This window comes from Schistocerca nitens, chromosome 3, assembly GCF_023898315.1.
Source record: "Schistocerca nitens isolate TAMUIC-IGC-003100 chromosome 3, iqSchNite1.1, whole genome shotgun sequence".
Lineage (NCBI taxonomy): Eukaryota > Metazoa > Arthropoda > Insecta > Orthoptera > Acrididae > Schistocerca > Schistocerca nitens.
In genome coordinates, this window is record NC_064616.1 from 806,609,256 (window position 1) to 806,632,688 (window position 23,433).

Here is a 23,433-nt window from a genome sequence, read left to right on the forward strand (position 1 = left end):
ATTCGGGTTCGAGTCCCGGTCCGCCACAAATTTTCATGAATGTAACTCCATCTTCTGGTGGAGTATGGGACTACGTCTGTTCAATGTTCAATAAAAACAATACCAATCGCCGTTATGTAGGTTTATTTCTAGGTAACCAGTTTCGACGTTTCACTACGTCATTAGCTATTACGAGACCAGTTAAAGGCACTGCTATATTTGCAACACGAAGGTTACTGGATTTGAGCAGTTTTGGCCTGAAGATCACGTAGTGTAACGTCGAAACTGGTTGCCTAGAAATAAACCTACATAACGGCGATTGGTATTGTAATAGCTATTACGAGACCAGTTAAAGGCACTGCCATATTTGCAACACGAAGGTTACTGGATTGGAGCTGTTTTGGCCTGAAGATGACGTAACGTCGAAACTGGTTGCCTAGAAATAAACCTACATAACGGAGATTGGTATTGTTTTTATTGAATATTGCACAAATTTTCATTGTTGTCATTCCATGATACAGCTGATAGTTGTCCATATTCGCAACTGTGAATACATTTCTGGTGCATTTCATTCAGCTATATGTTACTCAAGCTACGAAAAAATTAAATTATTCAAAAATTAACACTCCAAATGGCTCTGAGCACTATGGGACTCAACTGCTGAGGTCATTAGTCCCCTAGAACTTAGAACTAGTTAAACCTAACTAACCTAAGGACATCACAAACAACCATGCCCGAGGCAGGATTCGAACCTGCGACCGTAGCGGTCTTGCGGTTCCAGACTGCAGCGCCTTTAACCGCACGGCCACTTCGGCCGGCATTAACACTCCACAACTGTAGTATATAGTTCTATTTCGAGGTATTTCTGGTATAAAAAATTTCATTAAGTTCAACTGAGTTTGGCCAAACGAAAAAAATGCTTCAAATGGCTCTCAGCACTATGGGACTTAACGTCTGAGGTCATCAGTCCCTTAGAACTTAGAACTACTTAAACCTAACTAATCTAAGCACATCACACACATCCATGCCCGAGGCAGGATTTGAACCTGCGACCGTAGAGGTCGCGCGGTTCCAGACTGTAGCGCCTAGAACCACTCGGCCACGACGGCCGGCGCCAAACGAAGAAAGTCATAAATAACCTATAGTAGACGTTTTGACAGTCAAAAGTCAAAATGATAGATATTTATATTTTTTCTGGATAATAATAGACCATACTAGTATGGCATAATTGTCTGGGAGGAATGTTCGGCCGGCCGCTGTGACTGAGCGGTTTTAGGCGCTTCAGTCTGGAACCGCGTGACTGCTACGGTCGCAGGTTCGAATCCTGCCTCGGGCGTGGATGTGTGTAATGTCCTTAGGTTAGTTAGGTTCAAGTAGTTCTATGTTCTAGGGGACTGATGACCACAGATGTGAAGTCCCATAGTGCTCAGAGCGATTTTGGGGGGCAGGGTACAGGCGGGCTAAAAGTATCAAGATCCGAGCAGGATTCACGCCCATGATCTTCCGATTGCCACGTATGTCTTTTACCAGTAAAATTTATACAGTTCTCTCTGATGCAAATTTGAAAATTAAGAGACCAAGAATCAAATCCTCGAGTTTTAGTTTCGCGATACTACCAGTACACAAAATTTCAGTAACATGTGTCAGGAATTTAGTAGTTTCGGATACCACTGTTATTTAAATTACTGAAAAGTAGAAATAAAAGAACAGTTCCTGCGTGCAGTTTTGAAAATTACTGAGCTGAAATTAGAGTCTTCTCATGTCTTCGATGTGTACTATCAGAATTCAAAATTTAATTCAAGATCAGAACGGAATTTTAGAAGTAGTTTGAGAGTGGAGAGGGAGGAACTAACAACAGTGCAACATTAAAACAATTTTTTCGTCTGGATATTCCATAACAGAACTTACCATTTTTTCGAAAGTATCTAAACTACAATGTGAATAAGCTTTGTATTGGCGACAAATAAGTGAATGTTTTGTGATGAACAACTTTTAAAATGTCGAGAACTGTTCATGTTGGGAAGTGAGACACAATAAAGGCATATTGTGCATGTTACACAGGAAACTAAAGAAATAACAGACGAACCAATTTCTAGTCGACATCCCAAGTTTTCATATTGTGCCCATAAACACACAATAAAAGTTATGAATTCCTATAGCGATCAGTCAACTGAAATAGCTTAGCTCGCACGGCTGTTCAGAGTCGTATCTAGACGTATCAGGGGATCCATATCACCCCAACTGCACACGACCCACAACACTACAGAGTCACCACCAGCTTGAACATTCCCCTGCTGACATGGTGGGTCCATGGATTCATGAGGTTGCGTACGCATCCATCCGATCGATACAATTTGAAACGAGACTCATCCGACCAGGCAAAATGTTTCCACTCATCAACAGTCCATTGTCGGTGTTGACAGGCCCAGGCGAGGCGTAAAAGCTTTGAGTCGTGCAGTCATCAAGGGTACATGAGTGGACCTTCGGCTCTGAAAGCCCATGTCGATGATATTTCGTTGGATGGTTCGCACGCTGACAGTTGGTGATGGCCCAGCAAAGAAGTCTGCAGCAATTTGCAGAAGGGTTGCACTTCTGTCACGCTGAACGATTCTCTTCAGTTGTCGTTGGTCCCATTCTTGCAGGATCTTCTTCCGGCCGCAGCGATGTTCAAATGTGTGTGAATTCCTAAGGGACCAAACTGCTTAGGTCATCGGTCCCTAGACTTACAAACTACTTAAACTTAACTTATGCTAAGAACAACACACACACCCATGCCCGAGGGAGGAGTCGGACCTCCGGCGGGAGGGGCCGCACAGTCCTTGACATGACTACTCAAACCGCAGCGATGTCGGAGATTTGATGTTTTACCAGATTCCTGATATTCACGGTACAGTCGTGAAATGGTCGTACGGGAAAATCCCCACTTCATCGTTGCTTCGGAGATGCACTGTCCCGTCGCTCTTGCGCCGACTATAGCACCACGTTGAAACTCAGTTAAATCTTGACAACATGCCATTGTAGCAACAGTAACAGATCTAACAACTGCGACAGACACTTGTCTTAACTGGGCGTTGCCGACCACAGCGCCGTACTTTGCGTGTTTACATATCTCTGTCTTTGAATACGTATGCCTAACCAGTTTCTTTGGAACTTTAGTGAATAATGATAGATGAAGAAGAGGATTATTTGCTCCAGACTCACGCGAAGTGCAGAGAATCCGTCAGCAATACGCTTCTGAGACAGCCTCAAATAAGAGTTCGTCTTCTTCGTCACTGAAATGCACTTGTAGCTTTTTGGCGCACATTGTAGCCATTTTGCTCATGAACATAAACTATACTACTGGCCATTAAAATTGCTATACCAAGAAGATGACGTGCTACAGACGCGAAATTTAACCGTCAGAAAGAAGATGCTATGATACGCAAATGATTAGCTTTTCAGAGCATTCACGCAAGGTTGGCGCCGGTGGCGACACCTACAACGTGCTGACATGAGGAAAGTTTCAACCGATTTCTCATACACAAACAGCAGTTGACCGGCGTTGCCTGGTCAAACGTTGTTGTGATGCCTCGTTTAAGGAGGAGAAATGCGTACCATCACGTTTCCGACTTTGATAAAGGTCGGATTGTAGCCCATCGCGATTGCGGTTTATCGTATCACGACATTGCTGCTAGCGTTGGTCGAGATCCAATGACTGTTAGCAGAATATGGAATCGGTGGGTTCATGAGTGTAATACGGAACGCCGTGCAGGATCTCAACGGCCTCGTATCACTAGCAGCCGAGATGACAGGCATCTTATCCGCATGGCTGTAACGGATCGTGCAGCCACGTCTCGATCCCTGAGTCAACAGATGGGGACGTTTGCAAGACAACAACCATCTGCAAGAACAGTTCGACGACGTTTGCAGCAGCATGGACTATCAGCTTGGAGACCGTGGCTGCGATATCCACAGTAAATACATTCTGCAAATGTTATTAGTGTCATACACACTCTTATACTCAAAAAATGTGTGGAGACTGTGTCACGACGTAACTAAATAAAATCTGGCATTACAGGGATAAATGCCTCGATAGTTAAGTGGTCAGCGCGGTAGAATGCCATGGAACGGGCCCCAGTTGGGTCGGAGATTTTCTCCGCTCAAGGACTGGGTGTTGCATTGTCATCATCATCTCACCCCATCGACACGCAAGTCGCCGAAGTGGCGTCATCAACTAAAAAGACTTGCAGCTTGCGACTGGTCTACCCGATATTTCACAGGGAAAAAGTTTGCTTTGTTGCCCTGACTTTTTTATTATACAGACTTATAGGTAAAGCTGTTTTTTTCCATAGCTGTCGCATATAAAATGAAAATATAAAATGCTGTAATCTAAAACGTTAGCCAATTAAAAGGATTGCCAGTGAAAATAAAATACTGGTATTCTGTAATGTAACAAGAATGAGAACTTAAAACTTAATTTTGACGTTCAGGTGGTCGGATGCTTTCATCTGTAGTAAGAGTATGATTTACATCCAGATATGTATACAAAATATGTAATCAGTACATTATGAATTGCAGATGCATGGAAATTGAATTGTTGAATGTAATGTGCTGACAAGCCACTTTGTCAACAGTAGTTTGCTGCACTATAAAATAAATATCAGTTTTCACTGAGTGAAACCACCTGACTGTCAGAATCACTATTTTGTCCCTGGAGATAAAGGGAAAGTGTAAAGTATTACACACGACAAATTTTTGTGTGGATGCTAGAATAAAGCATTCCTCAAAATTACACAGTTTTTGCAGGATAAACCTTACCGGACACAAGTTATATAGACGCAGCTGATTATTAACGTTTTGTGGAGTGATTAGCGATCTTTCTTCATTGATATTCAGCCCTGCTCGATTAAAAAAATTTTCTGCAGACGTACTTGTTACAGGACAAAGACAAATAATTACAAAAATCTATCCACTGTAAATACATTCTGGAACTGTTATTAGTGTCATACACACTCTTATACTCATAAAATAGGGGATACTGTGACAGAACGTAACTAAATAAAAGTTGGCATTACAGGGCTAATTTGAAACTTTTGTTAACGTATTCTCCAGCATGTCAGCAACAGCACTGGCTCTTCATTTTCAGAGGAACTCTTTTGCTAAGTAATGTGAAATTTAATATTCTGTAGTGTTGTTCCTCTTGCAAGGGTCATGTAAGTTACCTACCCATGTGCCAAATCGGCTTTACTTGGTTCCGTGAAGGACAAACCACTTTCTTTCACTGAAACTGAGAAAGTGTATAACGTGCAAAAGTCACCCTTTTTGTTTTGTTGTTCTTTGCGGCAACCAGTGTATAAAAATGTTCAAATGTGTGTGAAATCTTATGGGACTTAACTGCCAAGGTCGTCAGCCCCTAAGCGTACACACTAATTAACCTAAATTATCCTAAGGACAAACACACACACCCATGCCCGACGGAGGACTCGAACCTCCGCCGGGATCACGAGTGTATAAAACAAACAATGAGGGAAAGAGTTAATGAGAATGTAGAGACCCGGGCGGGGGGGGGGGTTGGGGGGAAGGGGGGGAGATGGGGTAGGGTGGTGGTAGTTTTATGGAGAAGAATAATGACGATGAAAAAGAGTTTTCAATAGAAATATGTAAAAACGTAAGAACAGAGGACACAGAGACGCACATACGGGGTGGTTATAATTAAACTGAGGGTGTTACGAATGCTGCAGTACAGGCTGTATAAATTGCAGGAGACTGAAATGTCGTGGTATGTTCATTGACTGCGGAGTATATTCGGAAAAAAACGGTTTCACTTTCTTCCAGGTGAAAATATGGTTCTATAAGCAGTCAGAACGTGAAATATTCCTGTTATGACGTCAGTATGCTGCTTGTTGCTTGGCGACGCGTGTCGATATCTTTTGTGACGTGATTTGGTGAGGAAGGTTGAAGTTTTCCATACGAAACGATGGATATTGAGAAGAAAGACGTGCATTGCTGATAAATTTGTTCTATCAAAACGGCAACAACAGTAGCGCTGCATTGTGGGGATTTCACCGACAGACACAACTAATAGCTGTGAAGAGGTCCCATGTCAATAAACGGGCTAAATGATATAACCAAGAAATTTGAAGAAACAGGTGAATTAGGTGGTGCAGCAGGGAGAAGGAGGCGCCCCATTCCCATGGCACTTTGCCAGTTGTTGATGAAGTTGCTGAAGCTATAGCCGACCGTGCAGCAAAGGCCTCAAATTTGGTAGCCAGTGCTCGAGCTGTGTCTCAGGAATGTCTCTCCCTGGTCAACAGTTCAAAAGATTTTACGCTGGTTTCCCTAAAAGATTCAGAAAGTGCACCAAATGATGCCCCAAGATAGGCTGCAACGCTGTGACTTTGCCCTTCGTATTTCGGGACGCATATAAATTGATGACACGTGGCCAGGGAATATTCTTTTGGCAGACGAGGCACATTTTACTTTGCAAGATTCCATGAATGGACAGAACTGTCGCACATGGGGCTCTGCTGCACCACACGTTGCGCAGGAACATCCACTGCACTCGGAGTTTTTGACTGTGTGCTGTGGTTTCACGAGCTCCTTCATTCTCGGCCCGTTTTTCTTCGAGGAGATGACACCTTGAGGACCTGTTAGGCGTACAGTGACATCTGCATGTTATAAGGACCTCCTTGTGAAACACGTTATTCTAGCTTTGCAAGAACGCAGCTGTGTCCACGCCACTATTTTCTTGCAGTATGAGACGAAACCACATGTCGCTTCCCAGGTGAAAGATTTGTTTCGAGAACCTGTAAGTAACTACAGCATCATCTCTAGGAAATTTCAAAATGTGAAGCCGTCCAAATCCCTCAACGTAAATCCATGTGCCTTCTGGTTGTGGGGATATCTGAAAGACTGTGTCTATCAGGAATGTATCTGGACTCTTCCTGATCTGAAGGACAGCATACGACAACATATACGAGATCTGATTACACCGGATTTGCTGCCACCAACTGTGACTACGGATGCAGCATGTTGCTGAGTTGGGAGACCATACTGATTACGTGTTGTAACTTGTTACCATACCCTAATAAACGTACCATAACCACCATTATCGTGTGATTGGTCGTTCCTCCCATTTTCTGCACACTCACTGCACAACTGAGATTTTCCATACTTTAATGCACCAGACAATCTGCGCACAGTTTAGTGCACCTCCTGTCTATCTTCCTGGCTTCAGATTCTTTAGATTTCGAATGCTGGGCCACAAAAATGCTGCAGCAATATGTACGTCACGAATCTGTATCTTCTCTTCCAGGAAACAAATTGGAACGATCACACAGATAATGTTGTGGGTAAAGCGAACCAAGGATTGTGTTTTATTTGTAGAACACTTATAAGATGCAAAAAATCCACTGCAGAGACTACCTACACTACGCTAGTCCGTCATCCGCTAGACTGTGTTATGGGATTTTTCCAGATAGGATTGACAGAGGAAACTGAAAAAGTCCACAGAAGTGCAGCTCGATTTGTATTATCGTGAAATAACGAAGAGAATGTCATGAATATGATACGCGAGTTGGGTTACACGCGTCATAAAACAAAACCGTTATTCGTTGCTGCTAGATCTTTCCGCGAAAAAGTCAACAAAAAACTTTCCCCTACAAATTCTAATAAATTTTGTTGATTCTCACCTACACAGGGAGAAATGATCATTGTAATAAAATAAGAGAAACCAGAGTTCTCTCGGAAAGATATGGAATGTGTGTGAAATCTTATGGACTTAACTGCTAAGGTTATCAGTCCCTAATCTTACACACTACTTAACCTAAATTATCCTAAGGACAAACACACACACCCATGCCCGAGGGAGGACTCGAACCTCCGCCGGGACCAGCCGCACAGTCCATGACTTCAGCGCCCTAGACCGCTCAGCTAATCCCGCGCGGCGCGGAAAGATACAAGAGTTCGTTTTCCCTAGACCCTGTTCGAAAGTGGAATGGTACATAAATACTGTGAAAATGTGTTCCATTTTGTTTACAGAACATCCGCAAACTGAGCCGCATTATGAGCCTGGAAATATCCGCTCCAACTGTGGCTTTGTTTTATGATAAACAGAGCCGGTTTCGGGAAAATTATATTCCCATCTTCAGGTGTACAAATTTATTAAAACATGGGATGAAATAAAATGTAAGTCCGTGTAAGATATATGAACTTCTAAAAAAAGTAACTACCGATGGCAATTCACTTACTGTGAAAGTGATTTCATTTAATCCTCCTACAAGCACTTAAGTGTGAATAGTCATATAGAAAAAAATGTAGATGGATAGGTAATTCTAAGCTTGTCGTTTAGCAACGAAGGACAGCATTATCGCGAAACATGGTAACTAACGAGTAGACTATATGGAAACAACAAAATATGCATGTGTGGTTTGATTCGTTGCTGAAGGTTCAATGCACAATAATATAAACAAGGAGCAGAGTCCATTAGAAGACCGTCACCAAGAAAACGTGCCCTCATAAAGCAAAGTGTCGTTATAAGAAACCAACTTTGCAAACACATTAGTGAGCAATCGAGGAAAGACGGTTCATTCCTCTCTACTCAGTCGCAGTCGGGACCCACGAGAAATACGACGCTGCCCCTCCACCCACGCAACGAACTTGTGACGTCAAAGTAGTTACCTTGCCCGACATACATCGCGAACGCTCGGCTCCGTCCGGAGCCCACGGGAAATCAATATGTCAATGAAAACGTACGCACTAAAGGTCTTAGCACTGTCATGTGTTATCGAGAGCTTGTTTGTATTTGAGCGCGCAGTTACGAATTACCTGTATTAAACTCGTCTGAAACAGTAAATTACTCCCCCGGCGAGACGGTCGCTGGAGCTCGTAAGACCGGTAGCGTGGTGCGCTGCGATACACGCTTCTGGGACCGTGTATCGCAATGACCCCGCCCTCAACCCATGTCGCGTAGCCAAGTTGGCTTCAGAGGCCGGCGAGGGCTCTGCTTCAGACCAAATGTGGCACCTGACAACACGACGAGCGTGGATAAACAAGAGTTTCTTCTCATACGGCCGTCTACTGCAGCTGAAATTCACGAACAATTTTTCAGTGTGCCCCAGACATCTTGGAAATGATTTTGTGTTGGGTCTACCGCCGTTATGGAACTGTTAAATGATAACTCAAAGTGTCATAATACGAGGTGCGGCTAGAAAAAAACCGGACTGATGCTGGAAAAAACATTTATTTACAATTATTTACAATTTCATGTTATCTCCTTCAATGTACTCTCCTCCTCGGTCTCTACACCGCTCCATACGAATTTTCCACTGTTCATAGCAATGCTGCAGATCATTTTCGGTAAGTCCATACATTACTTCCGTCGCTTTTTCTTTTACTGCTTCAACAGTCTCAAATCTAGTTCCTTTCAAAGCTGACTTGACTTTAGGGAAAAGAAAAAAGTCACAGGGGGCCAAATCAGGTGAGTAGGGTGGATGATCTAAGATGGGAATGTTGTGTTTTGCCAAAAACGTCTTCACTGACAACGCACTGTGAGCTGGGGCATTGTCTTGGTGAAGGATCCATGACTTTTTTCTCCACAAATCGTTCCGTTTTCTCCGTACTCGCTCACGTAGGGTAGCCAGGACGCTAATGTAGTAATGCTGATTCACTGTTTGTCCCTCTGGTACCCAATCAATGTGCACAATCCCTTTGATGTCAAAAAAAAACAATCATCATTGCCTTGAATTTCGATTTTGACATTCGTGCTTTTTTTTGTCGTGGAGAACCAGGAGTTTTCCAATGCATCGATTGGCGTTTAGTTTCGGGATCGTAAGTAAAAAACCACGATTCATCGCAAGTAATAACATTTTGTAAGAAGGTGCGATCACTTTCAATGTTTTCCAGGATGTCAGAACAAATCATTCTTCGGCGTTCCTTCTGTTCAATTGTGAGACACTTTGGAACCATTTTTGAACACACTTTGTTCATGTTGAAACTTTCATGAAGAATCTGCCTAACACTTTCCTTGTCAACTCCTGTTAAATCAGACACTGCTCTGATTGTTAAACGGCGATCTTGTCGAACAAGTTTACCGATTTTTTCAATGTTTGCATCAGCTTTTGCTGACAATGGTCTGCCAGTGCGAGTGTCATCACTGGTGTCTTCGCGGCCATCTTTAAATCGTTTAAACCACTCAAACACTTGTGTTCGCGATATAAACAATCATCGCCGTACACTTGTTGTAACATTACAAACGTTTCACTTGCAGATTTTCCTAGTTTGAAACAAAATTTGATGTTAACACGCTGTTCTTTCTGTACACTCAACATTTTCCGACGCACAGACAAAACGTCAACTACTTAAAACAGACGCCACGGGCAGACTGAGTGCAGGAGGCAGATGAAACTCGAGCAGTAGGCGGAGCGAGAGTCACGTGACAGGCCACGCGACTTTCAGCCTTATTGCATTCGTTTTATTGTTTCACCAGTACTAGTCCGGTTTTTTTTCTAGCCACACCTCGTACACTGACGTGCCAAATAACTGGTATTGGCATGCGCATTCAAATACAGAGGTATGTAAACACGCAGAATACGGCGCTGCTGTCGGCACTATATAAGACAACAAGTGTCTGGCGAGATTGTTAGATCGTTTACTGCTCCTACAATGGCAGGTTATCAAGATTTAAGGCAGTTTGAACGTGCTGTTATAGTCGGCGCACGAGCGATGGGACACAGCATCTCCGAGGTAGAGATGAAGTGGGGATTTTCCCGTACGACCATTTCACGAGTGTACCGTGGATATCAGGAATCCGGTAAAACATCAAGTCTCCGACATAGCTGCGGCCGGAAAAAGATCCTGCAAGAACGGAGCCGGCCAGTGTGGCCGAGCGGTTCTAGGCGCTTCAGTCTGGAACCGCGCGACCGCTACGGTTGCAGGTTCGAATCCTGCCTCGGGCATGGATGTGTGTGATGTCCTTAGGTTAGTTAGGTTTAAGTAGTTCTAAGTTCTAGGGGACTGATGACCTCAGATGTTAAGTCCCATAGTGCTCAGAGCCATTTGAACCATTTTTTGCAAGAACGGAACCAACGACGGCTGAAAAGAATCGTTCAACGTGACAGAAGTGCAGTCCTTCTGCAAACTGCCGCAGATTTCAATCCTGGGTTATCAACAACATTCAGCGTGCGAACCATTCAACGAAAAATCATCAATGTACACTTTCGGAGCCGAAGGTCCATTCGTGTACCCTTGATGACTGCACGACACAATGCTTTACGCTTCGCCTGGGCCTGTCAACACCGACCTTGGACTGTTGAAGACTGGAAACATGTTTCCTGGTCGGACTAGTCTCGTTTCAAATTGTATCGAGCGGATGGACGTGTACGGGTATGGAGACAATCATATGAATGCGTGGACACTGCATGCCAGTAGGGGAAGTTCAAGCTGGTGGTGGTTCTGTAACGGTGTGGAGCGTGTGCATTTGAAGTGATATGGGTCCCCTGATACGTCTATATGCGCCTCTGACAGGTGACACGTACGTAAGCACCCTGTCTGATCACCTGCATCCATTCATGACCATTGTGCATTCCGACGGACTTGGGCAATTTCAGCAGGACAATGCGACACCCCACACGTCCAGAATTGCTACAGAGTGGCTCCAGCAAGACTCTTCTGAGTTTAAACACTTTCGCTAGCCACCAAACTCCCCAGACATGAACATCATTGAGCATGTATGGGATGCCTTGCAACGTGCTGTTCAGGAGAGATCTCCATCCCCTCGTACTCTTGCGAATTTATCGACAGCTCTGGAAGATTAGTGGTGTCAGTTCCCTGTAGCACTACTTCAGACATTAGTCGAGTCCATGCCACGTCGTGTTGCGGCACTTCTGCATGCTCGTGGGAGCCCTACACGATATTAGGAAGGTGTACCAGTTTCTTTGGTTCTTCCGTGTATCTCAATACGTTACTGTGATAATTTTACACATTTCATTTATAAATAAATAGTTCTCTTGTTATCATTGCAGTTTGGCGAAATCCACCACTGAGAGACAGTAGAATGTGCATCTCTACATACCATGACGTAGCTTGTGGTTGTTTCGAAACGCGACTGGTCTATATACGTATACTGACCTATTTTCGTATACATCTTCCCGTAAAAATACTCTTCCGTTAACGCAACCTCCTTTCAGCTATAAATAATTTTTCAGTCATAGGATATAGGACCATGCGAAACATCGCCACGTTAAAAATTTAGAATCGTAACTGTTCCTTAGCTTCGGTGTTGGTAGATACTGCTGGATGTTTTCGTCATTATGAATTTAATGATACAGATGTCTCCATTCATTGTAATCCCACAATTACTTGGTTAATTCTGTGAATATAACAGGCCCCGGATTACGCATTTCCAACACGTCTTGGTCAGTGGTATCTGCAGGAGGAGCTTCTCACTAATTGAACTTTCACTAAATTTAATTTTCAGAATTCGATCCTCATTCAGCATATGTTGTGTTCGTGACTGAGACTTCCAATAGGCTAAAGCACAAGGCGCAATTCTCAGCGACTGTCGAGAAAGTTCCATTACAAGGTTGACGGCGTAGTACTTACTCAAATAGTACGTGTTTGCCACTTTGGAACAGTGAAGAATCAGCGGTAAGTGCTCAGCCAGGTTTTTTTGAGTATGCACTAATTTGAGCTAGTAAATTTACTTTATATTTACAAATGCGTCTGGTATGCGTCCTAAAGTCTGTTGAAGAAAATCATTAATGTAGAAATATAGTGTGTCCGTGGAAAATATCCGTACTATGACACAGCGCCGCGCGGGGGATAAACGCGTGGTGTGGGGCACCTTGCCACGGTTCGCGCATTTCCCCCCGTCGGAGGTTCGAGTCCTCCCTCGGATATGGGTGTGTGTGTTGTCCTTAGCGTAAGTTAGTTTAAGTTAGATTAAGTAGTTTTTAAGCCCAGGGGCCGATGACAACACATTGATCCCATAGGAACTTACCACAAATTTCCAAAAAATTTCTATGATACAGCAGAATACGTGTCGCTTTTTAAATCCTAGAGATCCTAGAGATCTTAACCCTTTAATTTTTTTATTTTTCTCCTTATTTCCATATAGTACAACTTCAGCTACAAAGATTAATGTCGAAAATTCGAATCTTAGGCTCGAAATTTTACTTCTTACAAGTTACTCAGGATCTTTAGTACCGACGCTCACAGTGCCAAAATAATACCCGCTTCTTGAAAAAAGATGTCTGATTTCAATATAAGACGACCGTCGAAAAGTTCTCTTTCTCCGCGTTATATTTGTGGGTAGGAGTTTTCTGGTACGTTGATTGTTGCTTGGTATACAGAGGTCCCGTGTTCGATACTCACCAGAGGTAAAAATTTTAAACCACATCAAAACACCTCCTTCAGCTCTGGTAATGTCAAGTGAAGAACGCTGGCCTCCGCCGTTATTCAGGAGTCTCGTCAGACATGATATCTTCCCACTTTTGACTGGAGCGAAAGCGAATAAGATTAGGTCATGGCATAGCGGATATCACTGCCAGTTGAAATTATTTATGTTGGTTACACACAAATCCTAGTGTAATAGTTCTTGCGTCATTAATGAAAATAAAAACTGAAAAAATTATTATGTGTTTGAATACGATGGCTTCGAGGAATTCGTTTGGTGCAACACAGTTCTCTACTACACTTGTTTCTTTTTTTTTACCATCTAGATTTTTTCAGCGGTATGGAAAAAGACTGTGAATGCAAACAATAATTTCATGGTAGTGTTTGCTATCCTCATCATTATTAAAATTTTATATCTGTTCGTTTCTCTGACGAGAAAATCGTAACAGGACGTATGTGTAAATGCTAGAAAAATGTGAAAAAGGCAGTATTTGAGCCGTCGTTTATTGACCAGTGGTGTGTCACCAAGTCAGACTTAATAAATAAGCTTATGGTTTAGCAAAATTCGGTGCAATCAGTTTTCGTTTCAAATAAGATGTATTAGCATTAAGCCCCAACACGCTCTCTTATGCTTATCATTAACCATTTTAATAAGATACCGACTTTGGATCAATTAGCTGCAGCTGTGACGGTTACAGCACAGGATGAGTGAGCTGGGGAGCCGTCTTGCTAGAACCGTATACACTGTCGCTTAGCCAGTAGTATCACCTCTTCTGGAAAAACATGTAGAATATAAAATTTTTGAAAACATTATCAGCGTTCTTTTAAAATTAATATTTAAAGAATAAAAACTGTCTTGATCGCAACTTTTTATTTTTATTGGAGTGACCGGTTTCGATTCTATTTAAGAATCATCTTCAGACTCCAGAACGGTGGGTGGACTCTGTAGAGCAAGTTGCGCCGACCCTTGACGCTGGAATAACTGCTGGAGTAACGTGAGCAGTTATTCCGGCGTCGAGGATTGGCGCAACTTGCTCTACGGAGTCCACCCACCGTTCTGGAGTCTGAAGATGGTTCTTAAATAGAATCGAAACCGGTCACTCAAATAAAAATAAAAAGTTGCGATCAAGACTGTTGTTATTCTTTAAACATGTAGAATGTTCGGAAGAAATTGTGCACAAATATTTCCATTTAACATCAATGGGAAGAATCCCCTATGATGCTGCACCATAGTTTCATGCTTCACGGTCGTTGTTGTACCTGACGATGCGAGCGTGGATTTTGAGCTCCCCAGTAATGCATGTTACGGAAAGTAACATTATCGTGATTTTAAATATTGCTTCGTCGGTAAAGAGCGTACGTTAAAAATGGAGAGCCGTCTCCCAAGCGATGCAGAGCAAACCAATGACTTTCGAAATCACGTTCTCCTAGTGTCTAAGATAATCAAGGATTATAAGGATGGAATTTATGTCGATGTAAGATGTGAATGACACTCCTCTGGCTGATCCCACATTCCTTGGGAATGTGTGTCGCGCCTCCATTCGCCGTATGAAAGCAGCATGTCCAACTTCACCTCATTAGTGTATATTTCTGCACGCAAGGAATCTTCAAGCAGAAATGGCCTGCCGATACACGACACACTGCTACTTCTGCAGTGCAGACAAGTAAACGACGTAGCGTAGCATGAGTGTTAACGACACAATAGCGAGCTCCCGCAGACTTGCCTTATAATTTTAGAATATTTCTCGGATTCTTTTGAGAAGACTGTCAGCCTCAACATTAACAAGCATTATAGCACTGTAATAATCTTTTCAAGCACTTTCAAACGGTGTTAAAAAGGTGTATCACTCTGTTTGAAGAAATCGTACTTGCTTATACATCTCGATCGATACAAAAGCTAGACTCTTTATCACATACCAAAGTACATGCCTCATAGCGTACTACCATTTGCCGAAAACGCCGATTCGATACCTGAAACCGATCACGAAATAAAAGTGGTATTACGTCTTACATGACTCGCCCTGTATTTTCTGCTTTTGCAGTTCACAGTACTCCAGTCGGTAATGGCCACACGGTCGAAATTCCAGTAATGGGTTTTAGAAATAAATAATTTTACGCGACCATGATGTATTTTGAAATATAAATGTGTAATACTGGAACATGGTATGCAAGCAACAAAGAGTGAATAAACTTTCAAAATATTCATAAATTTGTGTGTAACTCACGAGTCCATTTCAGAACTGCTTGTCTAGCTTCTAAAAAGTGATTCCAGGCCCACTGACATGCTCAAAATGCACATCCAATCACAATAATATTGAGAATACATTAGGGCGCCGCCCAGATACATGAAGATTTCTCATCTAACAAGACAGCCACATTTAAGCAGAGAGTCCGCACATCTTCTACGACAAGTTCGGGTTCTATTCAGTATAACCCATTCCTTGCGCAGCAGTTTGACACTGACGGGAGAGATCCCCCGTGAACTCACCTTGTAGTTCCGCAAACATGTTGCGCCATAGTTGACCTAGCTGAGCGTGTCTGCTCTCCTGTGGCGTATTGATGTACGACTAAGCTTCTACGCTGTAGCGAGTTTCATCAAGATGGATAAATTCAGTGGCAGTGGAAAAACAGCTTGCTACAGATGGTCTCTTGTGCCGCACCGGAAAAGCCGTTTACGAAGTCTGAAGATATGAACTGGACCGATAAACCGATAATACACATTTACGTATACATGTACCCAGTTAGGTAGTGGTCACCTTAAGACCTAATTGATTTCGTACGTGTCTGCACTCTCTCTTTTCACTTTAAAATAAGTTCTACATGTCACCACGAAGTCTTGTAATGCGTGTGGCTCAATGGCTAGATCGAAGTCTTTCAATTGGACTCCACTTCGGCGACTATTCCTGTATTAAACATCCTCCATACCCTTGTGATGTTAATTCTCTATTTAAAAATCTAGCTTTCAACAATATTCATCACTGTCTTCGTCAGGAACACAACAGGCTGACGAAGAAGTAACCGACGTAGTTGTGCCCCCTGCAACCAGAGATCACTCTGGCGCCAGCGATGAAACTTTTTATTCGATGCGTCTTTGTTTCCGTCCCGAAGTATATATTTGTTGCGTCTTTGTTTCCGTCACGGAGTATGATACCGGAACAGATTAACATGCAGTCTCCTGCTATCAACTACCTGTTTTCACACATTGCTCAGTGTGAACCCGTGTTTTTGTTAAATGAATTAGGATGTCTCTAGACAACATTAATAGCGATTCAGGCTACGGACTCAGCGATGCATGGAACTGGGCATCTGATACTGAGAGACTCCGTAAGACTATGTCGTGTATTATACACAGTAATCGAAACAAAGACGCTGTGGCTTAATTTTCGTCGTTGACGCCAAAGTAATGTCTGGTCGTCGTGGACACTATTTCAACATTTACACCTGCGTGATTCCGTTACTACTTCGACAGTCCGCATTCGGGAGGACAACGGTTCAATCCCGCGTCCGGCCATCCTGATTTAGGCTTTCCGTGATTTCCCTAAATCGCTCCAGGCAAATGCCGGGATGGTTCCTTTGAAAGGGAAAGGCCGACTTCCTTCCCCGTCCTTCCCTAATCCGATGAGACCGATGACCTCGCTGTCTCGTCTCCTCCCCCAAACAACCCAACCCCCTTTGACAGTCAGTGAGTGGCCTTCCTGACAAATGCAGTGTTGGACTTTATCAAAGTCTTGAATTTTTGCAGAGAATTAACAGGGTAAGTGCACTGAAAACATTTAATACAACATTCTTCATGCGTTTCCCACGAGACTGACCACCATCTCGGCTACTTTAGCCTTCCGGAAGGACGCAAGAACGCATCTACTGTAAAGTGTTAATGCATAACAGGAACAAGTTTAGAATCTGTGTTGGAATTACCTTCCCTGTTACTATGATTCAAGTTTCCTATGATTTTCCTAAACCCTTCGGTAGAATTACGGGACTGTCATATAAACACGGCCACAAACCGTTTCTTCTCCTACCCGATTCCAATCCGGAATTCTGCTCCAAGTCGACTCACTGAACAACCGGGGCAAAAATTTAAGTAAGGTGATGGCATCTGAAGATTTTGACGATGATGTTGGCTGTGTTAATATTTGTAAAGGAAAGCGACTATTTGAAGAACTGTGCTTAGAGAAACAGTTGTTACGCAACAGTATCTGTGTCTGTGATGGCAGCACTATGGAGTAGTTTTTTATTTGACAGTAGTGGAAAGCTGCAGTATTCAGTGTAATACATGGACGCACTTTTGGAACTACATGAGTTGCAGCTTTATTACACGCAGGAATGATGACTCAGAACAATGGTTGGATAGCATAAGGACATAAAAAGGTATTGAAATTAGGAACAAGGTATTATTTGAGGAGGTAAAAAAGTTTATTTTCATTTTTGTAGACTTGTATTTTTGGTCCATTTCACTCTCGTCACAGTCGAGTTTTTGATATTTATTCTGTTGATTGATCTTCTGAGTTAATTTACTGTACCATGAAAGTGATTAGATGAAATGAATTTTCATGTTACAGTCTATAATTGATTTTTACTTTTTTCCGTATGTTCCTTCCTAACTGAAATTTCAGAACTTAAAAGGATAAGTCATATGTTTCATTGGCATTCTGTGTCAAGATTATGAACACAATTTCCCTGTACCAACTGTACTCAGCTTTCAGCAGTATTTTCTTTTTAGTCGTTGTGGAGTCTTGTTGTGTTGCTGTTTCTGCCAGTACTTCATTTTGCAGCTGAGATGTAAGATACGTCATTGTCTTGTTTCCTTTACACAATGTAGGTTCTGTCAGTTCATTTTACCAGGGCTATATGAATGGGTGAAAACCGTAACGGTATAAGTGACATTTTTTGCATCACTTGGTTAAGTGCACTTTAGACCACGAAACAAGGGATACTTATCAGTTGCATAAAGATCCAAGTGCCTGCCATCTATCGGCATGTGGTATAACTACATTTATCGAATCACGATCGATAGGCAGTGTCAGGACGGAACAAGCAATAACATGACGGACGCTCCAAAGAATCGCCTCAGTTACTGACGAAACTTCGATCAGGAAAGAGTAGTTCTACCTTTCAAGGAATTCAGTGTCGTTCAGGAACGACTGATGAAGATTTATCAGATGATGAATCAGTCGCAGATGAAGACTGTGTTCATGTTCAAGGTAACTAAAGTTCAAGCATTTTGTGTAACATTTTAATGACTACGTAAGGTTTTGATCTGAAATTTTCAATGACTTTTTTGGCCATTAGAAATGTCTTAAGCTATTTTTAGTATATGAGCACAACAACGTCTCCTTACTGACAATAAAAATTATGTTCCACGTGAAAAATACTGTCACGAAAGTATTGTCACTTGTACCGGTATGTCACTGAAATGCTTAACAACTTTGAGATACGTCAGCATTCCTTTTACACAATTACATTCACCAAAACGACGACATTATTTTGGGAATTTTATGTATCAAACTGTTTTTATATAAACATTTGCTTTATATTGATGCTTCAATGGTATTTCCTTTTCTGTCTAGATGCATCTTCTTCCGATGAAAACGAAGATCATAGCAAGCCAGAAAAAAACCGTTACAATAAAAAAAAATCCATAACACAGTTGAAAAGTCGTGCGCAGAAGCCCCTCATGAAGAAACTCAAGAAAACACTGTTTCAAAAAAGAGAAAAAGGAACGTGGAGTCATTCAAAGTGAACAAAAGAAAACGCCTAAGAAACCTGAGACAAGAATATACATTTACAACAGGAAAAATTATGCATGCAAGAGTCATCCAGCCATTTCAACTTACATGCCGATATAAATGCAAGACTTTCACAGAAGAAAGGGGAAGAACTGTCAATGAAGAGTTTTGGAAAACTGGTTCTTGGCAGCAACAAACGCCCTTCGTAGTAAATTGTGTTCAACTGCCAAACCAAGGCATCCAAAACAAAACTGGAAGAAGTGGAATCACAAAGTACTGTCATTAACCTGGATGGTAGTCGAGTGTGTAAGGAGTTCTTCCTGAAGACATTAACTATAAGCAATCGCCGGTATACCACAGCTGCATTATACAAACCAAGATTGGAAGGCCTATGTCCGGTTGATCAACGTGGTAAACATGCTCCTTTAAATAAAGTACCAGAAGATCGCCTCACTACCATATGGAACCACATAAAAAGCTTTCCTCATTACGCAAGTCACTTTTCTCGTAAACATAATCCTCACAGGAAATACCTGTCGCCAGAGTAATCTGTCTCAAAAACCTATATGCTTTATACTAAAAAGTGTGAGGAAGAAAACATTTTGCCAGTGAAGGCCTGCATTTACCGTAAAGTGTTCAATTCAGAATTTAATCTATCATTTTATAAGCGAAGGAGTGACACCTGCAATTCTTGTGACCGATTAGAAAATTTTAGCAAAGCAGAGGTAGGTACCAATAAAATTAACAATCTAAAGCTGGAGAAAGAGCTTCACCCAAGGAAAGTTGAGCAAGCAAGAGCTGCTAAGAAAGGAGATATACAGAAGTCAAAAGAAGGCTCAGCACATGTGTAAGTAGGCTGTTTAGGTTTTTTATATCGGTAACGCCACGTAGCGCTCTGTATGAAAATTACTGGCTGTGCTGTGTGCAGTCAGTGGCTGGTTGGCATTGTTGTAATACTCGCCATTGTAGTGTTGGGCAGCTGGATGTTAACAGCGCTTAGCGTTGCGCAGTTGGAGGTGAGCCGCCAGCAGTGGTGGATGTGGGGAAGTGAGATGGAGGATTTTTGAGAGCAGATGATCTGGACGTGTGTCCATCAGAAACAGTACATTTGTAAGAATGGCTGTCATGAACTGCTATATATACTATGACTTTTGAACACTTTTAAGGTAAATACATTGTTTGTTCTCTATCAAAATCTTTCTTTTCCTAACTGTGCCTATCAGTAGTTAGTGCCTTCAGTAGTTTGAATCTTTTATTTAGCTGGCAGTAGTGGCGCTCGCTGTATTGCATGAGTTCGAGTAACGAAGATTTTTGTGAGGTAAGTGATTTGTGAAAGGTATAGGTTATTGTTACTCAGAGCCATTCTTTTGTAGGGATTATTAAAAGTCAGATTGCGTTGCGCTAAAAATATTGTGTGTTAGTTTAAGCACAGTCATGTATAATTTTTCTAAGGTGACGTTTCACATGTACTCACTTTCAATCTTGAAAAAAACATTGCAAACTCCAATGCTAACAACCAATGTTATTTACTACAAGAGACAGCTTTGGACATTTAATCTTGGAACACATGACTGTAAAACAGCTCATGCTTTCATGTACTTGTGGTCTGAAAATACTGCCTCACGTGGACCTTCAGAAATTGGTTCTTGCTTACTGAAGTATTAAAATCATTGGCATTTGATATTAAACATGTTATTGCCTACAGTGGTAGTTGCGATGGGCAAAATAGAAATCAAATAATCGCCCGATTTTGGCTCTATATTGTTGCTCATAGTTCTATTGAAATTGTTGATTATAAGTTCATCGTGCCTGGACATAGTTACCTTGAAAATGATGCTGATTTTTCTCACATAGAGAGGAACAAAAAGCAAACCCAGTTATATTTGTGCCATAGGATTGGATGAAGCTTGTAGAAAATGCCAGGGTGACATTTTATTTGAAAGAAATGAGCCCGCATCTCGTGGTCGTGCGGTAGCGTTCTCGCTTCCTACGCCCGGGTTCCCGGGTTCGATTCCCGGCGGGGTCAGGGATTTTCTCTGCCTCGTGATGGCTGGGTGTTGTGTGCTGTCCTTAGGTTAGTTAGGTTTAAGTAGTTCTAAGTTCTAGGGGACTGATGACCATAGATGTTAAGTCCCATAGTGCTCAGAGCCATTTGAACCATTTGAAAGAAATGAAGCAAGGTGATTTCATATCTACAGAGTCAATTGCAAAACTTCTCATCAACAGAAAAATAGACACTGAGAAGCAAAAGGTTAACTGGTTGACACTGAGATGGATGCAATACAGAAAAGCTGAACCAAAAGCTTTCTTCATCAAGGAGACATTGAATGAAGACGTACAAATTCGAAAAGTAAATCTTGCATGTCCATGTAGGTCTGGAACAATACCTGAATAACTTCCACTACTTCTAAATGGACCAGTATGTTTAAAGCAAGCAAAAATTGATGACTTGACGTCATTGTTACAGTTTATTCCTCTAGTGTACCAGAACTTCTATAAGAGTCTAACAACGATTCACCAGAAAACCAACCAGGACATCATGGTCGCCCTTGTGGGCGTCCTCGTAGTCGTGGCAGAGGCCAGCATCATCTTTCAAACTTTAAACAATACACTGCACAGCCAGGTGATTAAGAATGTTACCCTGACAACTGTGATAGTGATGAAGTGAATGAAAGCGAGTAAGAGGAAAGAGTTTATTCTTTAAAGGCGTAGTGATACTAGTGACATTTTATGAAGACATTTTGAAACCATAATGGTACAAGTGAATTTTATGGATATTTTAAACTATGACGGCTTACACTGAGGACCTTCAGATACTTATCATATGTATGTCCCACAAGTGTAAAACTTTGTATAAATCTTTTGTTTCATTTTGTATAACCTGTGACTTTATATAAACACTAAAATGTTTAAGGTTGTTTTTCTCACAATAAACTCTATGCTACTAATACCATTATGATTTTCATCCATTCATTTGACAGTGCAGAAATGTTCGTGTGTTTCAGGTTACATTCTTATACAGGACGACATTACAGTTTGGTTTATTTTTTATGCAGTTACTTTTTTTTAAAACAGTACTCACTGACCAAGTCTACTGAGCGCGAAATTGTTGTTTTGCTTACTTATTTGCTTATGAATGAGATCGGTTTTCACACACACATGATTCTTTTCAATTTCATGTAAGTGATGTGGCTTTGAGCTCAGTAGCACAATTAGGGTGTCAGTTCACATTCCCAGGTTTATATTTACTGTAACACATACACAAGTAAAGGCTACTCACACTATTTTAATAGTATCCGTTACGACGTTAACCCTATCAAAGGGGTAAGATTGTCGACATATTACTATTTTAGGTGACTTTAACAGTAGCCGGTATTGTTATACATCGTACCCCACACAAGAATTTTGTTAGTTTCTTATCCAGGTTAATACAGACCACAGCATATGTACTAAGCGCAAAGAAGGCGTATTACGAGCACAGAATGTCCAGCGGCACTAACTTTCAGTAAGGAAAATAAAACAAATAATAGCAAATATTACTGGAATTTGGAAAGTTAACTTTAATTCTTATTCAGTTTTAAATGGATACAAAAATTGTATTAGATCAAAGTGAACAGAACGAGACAGTAGAGGGCGTACAGCGAAACATCATGGAGCCCAATAACAGTACCAAAATGTGTACAGCGGTAGCGCCACAGAACGGCAACTGGCATACGTAGCATACCATGCGTACGTAAATGATCAGATTCAGATGACGAGCCTGTGACAAAGAAAACAGGGACAAAAGGACGGAGCAAATGAGAAAGAGTGTGTGGAAGATAGTGGTTATGCGAATGAATTGATTGATATGTTCATTTCTCCACGAATAGAGAAAGAACCGATCGAGAAACATGGGCTAGAATCAGAACATGAAGATACGATAGAGCAACTCAGTGAGAAAGCTTCGAGCATGAATGATTTATTAAAAATTTTATCTACGCAAACTGAAGCACAACGTAGCAGCATTAATAGTCAAATTAGTGATCTTGACAAACAATTCAAAACACAAGTTTGTAGCCTGAACAGTCAAATGAAAACAGTGTAAGGATCAATAAACAGATCGAAAAGGTAGTCGAGAAAGTAGGTGTTTTGAATACTGCAATCAAATACATGAAACTTGAAATACATACCATAAATACCAATGTGGTCACTATGCAGGGGCAGGTCAATGATACCAACTAAAGATTCGATTTAAGAATCATAAAGCTCCGACAAACGGTAGAACCTTTAGTAGTAACGAAAGTGGACGAAAAAGTTTTCGATCTGAAAACGGCAATTGTTAACAAATGTAGAAATGAAATCCCACTTTTGAGAGAGA

At 41.6% G+C, this 23,433-nt stretch overlaps 1 protein-coding gene across 1 annotated transcript in view; it reads right to left on the reverse strand.

The window, feature by feature from the left end:
* LOC126249433 (uncharacterized) overlaps positions 1–23,433 on the reverse strand; it is a 619,638-nt gene that overhangs the window by 546,823 nt on the left and 49,382 nt on the right. The window lies entirely within an intron of this gene.